Raw genomic sequence first — 6,718 nt, 5'->3', positions numbered from 1 at the left:
TTGCAGCTTGGCCTTCCACCTCCCTCCACCATTCTTGTGATTCCTCCTCCTTCTCCCCCCCCCCCTTTTCTCCTTTAGCTCTTCCCCTCCCTCCTCCTTTCCCCTCTCCCTCATCTTTTCTCTCCTCCCTTCCCCTCTCCCTCTCATCCTTACCTCCCCTCTTCCCTTCCTCCTTCTTTCGCCTTCCCCCCCCCCCCCGCCCTTCCCCCTTCCCTTCCCCCGTCTCCTTTCTCCGCCGCGAGTGAGTGACATTTATTTTATTTATTTTATTTTTTTTTCGTAGTCCTTGCTACGTTGACATGTCCTTCTCTCCTCCCCTCCTCGCCCTCCCCTTAACATCCTTCCCCTTTCTCTCCCCTCGAAAATGAGTGAGAGATCGTCAAGTACTTGCTATGGTGAGACTTGTCTTGCCCCCCCCCCCTCCCTCCCCACACACCTCTTGCCCTCCTCCCTTCCCCTCATCCGTTCGAAGCTCTCCACTGTGCAGCTTCCGTTCTGGAGTTTACCGGAAAATTGATAATGCACTTTTATCTTAGGCTCCAGCCAGTCGGGACCCGGCTTTGTCACTATTCTCAGGTCTTCTCTTTTTTTTTTTTCCTCTCCCCCCTTTTCTTTTCTAATTTATCCCATTTTTGTGCTATTGTCACATTTCCCATTTTCTTTTAGTTTTCGTCTGTCTTCCAATCCTCTCTTTTCTTTCTTTTCTACATTCACAAAAGTCTTGTGGAAATTGGACAAGAATAAGGGCTTGGCGCGGCAGGTCCTCCAGGCTGTGAAATACTCCGTGTTGACATTATATAAACGAAATTTCACACGAAGGAAGAAAAAGGAGAGGACTTTTATGCTCTATTACGAGGTGATATTTTACATTTCAGTTTCGCTTGCCTTTCAGTGACGTGTTTACGTTTTTTTTTTTTTTTTTTTTTTTGTGTATTTCTTTTATTTCATTTGTATGTGTGTGTGTGTGTGTGTGTGTGTGTACCTTCTACCATTTCGTTTTTTTTTTCCCTTGTCTTATTTTCTTTTCCTTACTGCGTTCTCCTTGATTCATTTTATTTTCAAATCAAGGGTCTTGTTGTCATGCACAAATTATGGATAATTGGAAGCGTTCTTCATAGCTGCAAGGCAAACCGATCTTGCTGTTATGTCGTACTGATAAATACTATTTAATAATCTACGAAAATACGTGAATATCTACGACGAATACATGTGTATAGCTCATGCATCTACAAATGTATGGTTTTATACAGATGAAAATACACAATCACACATACTAACTCGCACACAAACACACACAAACGACTAAAATCACAGAGCACAGTCCACGACCGCCCCACCGCCATAACCTACGACCTCATACCCTCCCTCGGCGCGGCAGTAGAACCTCTAAAACCCATAAACCGCCGTACTGTAGAGTCCATGACCGTCGCTGAACAAAGCTTGTCAAGGTTTAACAGCAGGCATTCGGGATCCCTAGCCTTACGATCGGACGACGGCGAGGCAGACGAAGGAACGTCAGGGCAGTTCCTCCGGCGTGAGATATAACTTCCTTCCTTAGGGCTTCAGCGGAGGTCCGTGACGGCGACTGTCTGATCAAGAAGTCAGATAAATCTCCGCTCACGGGGCTCGACGGAGGAACGGCTTCGGGCCTGAGTTCAGATTCTGCGACGAAGGCCATTTATAGCACGGGGACGCCGGGTTCGCGGAGACAGAGGGGGACGCTGGGCCGTTTGTGATTTGCCCTTGTTGCCGGTCTCTGGGGGGTCGTTGCTGCTTTTATGGTGTTTGTTTTCTTTTTGAACAGGGAGTAGTGGGCGGGACTCGATGATGATGATGATGATATATATGTGTGTGTGTGTGTGTGTGTGTGTGTGTGTGTGTGTGTGTGTGTGTGTGTGTGTGTGTATGTGTGTACATAAATACATATATACATACATATACACACATATATGTATATATACACATACATATGTATATATACATATACATGTGTATATATATGTATACATATATATGTATATCTATGTGTATATACATACATACATGCATATATATGTACATACATATATAAATATATATATATATATATATATATATATATATATATATATTCTTTCATTAAACGGAATGATCACTGTGTATCCCAATATTTGGGATGTAGTCAGGAGCTATAAAATAAGAAAAGTAATACACACACACACACACATATATATATATATATATATATATATATATATATATATATATATATATAAGTGTGTGTATGTATATATATATATATATATATATATATATATATATTTCTTTTCCCCTATTCCTATTTTCACCTCGAAGGTAGACTTTCCGGTTGAAGCTTCTGGCTATCCACTTAGTGCGTGTGGCATTGCGAAAGCGGTCGTGACGACGTCGGAGATTACCCATCAGAAACCTCATGAGGTGGAACTGTAAGTGGAAATTCCTTAACCTCGTCGAGGAGGTTTGGGTCTTCCCGAGGCAGACCCTCGATTTTAAGCAGATAGCAGAGGTCGTTACGCTGGCCGCACTCTCCATTAACGAAGCCCTGCTGAGGCGAGAGTGGCAGTAGTCCGCTTTCAGAATAAAATAAAATAAAAAATCTGATAAGAAAGAAAAATAATAAAAAAAAAAGTCATAAGATACGCTTCAGTTCAAAGGCGCGGTCAGTGGATAGCATGACTATGTCAACCATGTCTTTTCTCTTCGATAATGGAAAGGGTCGAAAGAAAACCTTGGCTTGTAGAAGCTCTTTATTGCCAAAGTGGACTATAGGACTATTACTATTAACGAAACGCTGTGAATATCAAGCCTTTTCCCAAAATCTGGACGACGGCTTTGACCAGACCCGATACGCCATCGCCCAGCCCAGCATTTTCTACTTCAGTGCCACTCTTCTTCATCCTTATTCCCCGGAAAAGGGTCGTTTTGCTATGGTCGGCCCTGGTCGGAGCCCCAGCGAGCGGCCGCGGTTGATCTCGGGAAAGCGATTCTTTTGAAGGTTTTGCAGCTCAGAGGGTTTTCGGAGCGAGTGCTTGCGTGTGTGTTTCTAGCATTCTTGTGCGTATGTTTCAATATATTTTTTCTCTCTCTTTCTCTCCATAACCGCCCCTTGTCCCCACATGTGTGTTTGTGTGCGTGCGTGTGTGTGTGTGCGCGCACACACACACACACGCACACGCAAACGCACACACACGCGCGCACACACACACACACACACATATATATATATATATATATACACATATATATAGTTATGCACATCCACACTCATTTATATATATACATATATATGTGTGTGTGTGTGTGTGTGTGTGTGTGTGTGCGTGAAACAACGAATTTTACAATCTTAGAGCAAAATAAGACAGAAAAACTGACATGGCAAATAACGCGGTAATTACATTCATACACATCTGGGAAAAATATATTGTCTAAAATGTTCTGTATTCTCTATTGCGACATACGGAGCAGTATGCTTGTAGCAAAACAAAGAAACGGATAAAAAAATCAAGCACGGTTATCCTGCATAAAATGTCTTGGCACATGTAGCTTTGTACAATTTAAAATGAAATGCGTATCTTTCAAATGTACATTATTAAATCAAGTGTTTTATATTTATACGCATGCATATTTTTAACAGAAACACCTGTTACTTGCATATGTAGCGCGTGTGCTGCCATCTATCGGCACATTTGCCAGCTCTATTGTCACAGTACCTATTGCCCGATTCGGAAGTGATTTGTTTACAGTGGAAGTGGTTTGGTTAGTGCTGTTTGAGCTCCTTAGGTCTTAGGTTTTTTTCCCCAATATTCCGGTGAAAACGAACACCTAATGAAAGTGTAACGATGTTATGGATAATACTAAATTCAGTGAAATACAGATGCATACGTTCGTGAGAGGTTCGCCATTACCAACCACCTTCCCTGCACCGTAAGGCAAGCCCAATTTGCACCTTTAAACATATGGAATATAATGAATGATGGGTATTATTGGATGAGACACCCCACATCTAAAAAACAGAATCTGAGCTTACCAACTAGTAAAACACATCATTTTATGAACGTTTTCTTCTATAACAATTTCTTCGCATATTGATAATAACGGCAATAAAGAAGGTGTAAAATCTAGGAAACGCAGCTACCTTACGCCCCCAGCGCCGCGACAAAAAAACAAAACAAAAAAAAAAAACGTTGAAAATGACGGAAAATCGGACGGATTCGTAGCGGATGACGTAAGCGAGGGAAATCAAATGAGCCAATCAGATTTGCGCTGGGACGTGATATGACCATAGGCAGTGACGTCCAGCACAATAGAACCAATCAGATATGAAATAGATCATCACGTGACAAGAGACGCTGGGCCTAGAAGAAGGCGGTTGAAATTCAAATCAGTTCCATCATGGCTAGATAGTGTGTCGGGTGTGATAATATCTATTTCGATTACATTGCAAAATATTATCGAAATAACGCCGCGAGTTTATTATACAAGCGAAATCACGGTGTACTGCCTGTTTAAGTGTTGTGCCCATTACAGAAAAGACAACAACAAAGACTAGGAAGACCCCGGCGATCCCAGTGACAAAAGGCCTATGTCAATGCTTAAGGTAAGGTGTCGGTAAAATGGTTACTGGGTCTGGGCTCTCTCCTGCCGCAACATACGAGGTAAAGATTTTGTAGACCAGGGGTTTAAGGGGGCGAGGCCCATTATATAACGATATAGTAAATTTCAAGTTTCAACCAGCCTCCGACTTTCGAAACCATTTTTTTTGGAATGGAATCTCCCCTCGCAGTTTAACGTTGTTATGCTGTAGCTTTCCGTCGCATTTGGCTAGTTGGTGAGTAGCGGAACTTTTATTCCCATGTGTAAGTTTCGGCTTCGCACTGTATTTAGAGGGGAATTAGCATGATTTACACACAGGAAAACAAGAAAAACACTAAAATAACTTATAATCGGGTTTGCTGAAACTCTACGGGGACAGTGGCCATGTTTCACCTATGCAATTACGAAAAATGCGTTTCGAAAGTTTCCAGATAACCGTTTCAAATTTATACGTAAGGCTTCATTAATAGTTCCTCAAATAACAACGGTTTTTTGATTGACTTCGTTAATAAATACAAAGCAAAAAAAAAAAAAAAAAAAAAGCAGTAACGTGTCGCGCACGGAGATGGAAATTCTCAAATAAAAACACATTTTAGTAACAAAGCTTGCAAATTTTAGTGATGATTGTCGTTAAATATGGTAACCGTTCAATACTTATACTTGTCTTAAAATGTAAGAAGGAATTTATTGACCTTTGCCTGAGCTGAAAATACTTCGGAGGCCGTGGCGATACTTCGGGCCGCGCAGCTAAACATTATTACTCGTCCCGCAGAACTACGAAAGCTTTAGCCTGATTTCGTCGCGCGCAGCGACGGCACAGTCATTCAGCTGCGGTCGGTTGCAATAGCCAAATCGGTAATAATTTGTTTTAATACTGCCTGTATCATTGTCCTATTAGAGTTATGTTTTTTATTGCATGAATTTGCTTATTAACTGAATTGTACTTCGTGCAAAAAATATGTAGATTTCGCCGGTTCTCGTTCAACGTTACTTAAATTTTACTAACCTTATATTGTCACGTCTCCGTTATTACGCTTCACCATAATCCTCAGCGTAGTAATATCTCCAGTGATAGGTGTATTTCGCAATGTGTAAAAGTTTCAGCCGGCTTCTATATTATGTTTCCACACGTACACTCGCTTGGGCACCGGGAAGATACACACTGAACGTTGTTCATGGGCGAGGGCAGGGCTTTCCGAAAAAAAAACTTTGATTGATCAGAAAACTCTGACGTCATTGTCTGAAGTTTTCATTGGCTAGGATTTCTCAGTTGGTAACACCGTATAATCGCTAAGGTGTCAATAATTGGTCGTTATACATGGTGTCCTTGTCCTACAGTTTCAGACAATAATAAATTATCGCTATTTCATAAGAAAAAATGGTAATTTTTTTGTATTACGTATATATATATGTATATATATGTATATATATATGTATATATATGTATATATATATGTATATATATGTATATATATATGTATATATATGTATATATATGTATATATATATGTATATATATATATGTATATATATATGTATGTATATATATATATATATACACACACACACACACACACACACACACACACACACACACACATATATATATATATATATATATATATATATATTGGGGGGCAATATGCATACACACAATCACGTTATTGTGAACTCTTAACTCTTACCTAATCGCTCACTGCAGAACTATCATCAAGAGGAACTGGGGCAGGTGACTGGAGAATCCTTTCTATCGTTATCTTTTATAAATAAATAACGGGCCAGGTATTGTGTTATGTAAGCGGCCCTAATACTTGGTCGCTTGACCCATTCTTTCAGGGTGTATATATGGTCGTGCGGGTCTACAAAGTTCTCAGAATTATTAATACTCAGATGTTTGTAACCATGGTGTTGTAGGTTACGGTAGGCAGCCCATCCATCACTGTATATCACACTGTCTGGTTTTATATATTTCCTAATAAGGGGTATGAGCGTGCCTGCACTGCGATCAGTGCCAACCAGTGGCACAATGAATTTCTTTTTACTCACACGCTCAATACCCCCAAAGACCCACAACTGGCTCAACTGTCTGCCCCTATTATACTTTCGG

Source organism: Penaeus chinensis, chromosome 21 (assembly GCF_019202785.1).
Source record: "Penaeus chinensis breed Huanghai No. 1 chromosome 21, ASM1920278v2, whole genome shotgun sequence".
Taxonomy (NCBI): Eukaryota; Metazoa; Arthropoda; class Malacostraca; order Decapoda; family Penaeidae; genus Penaeus; species Penaeus chinensis.
The sequence above is the reverse complement of the archived record's forward strand: the minus strand, read 5'-3'. Positions refer to the sequence as shown.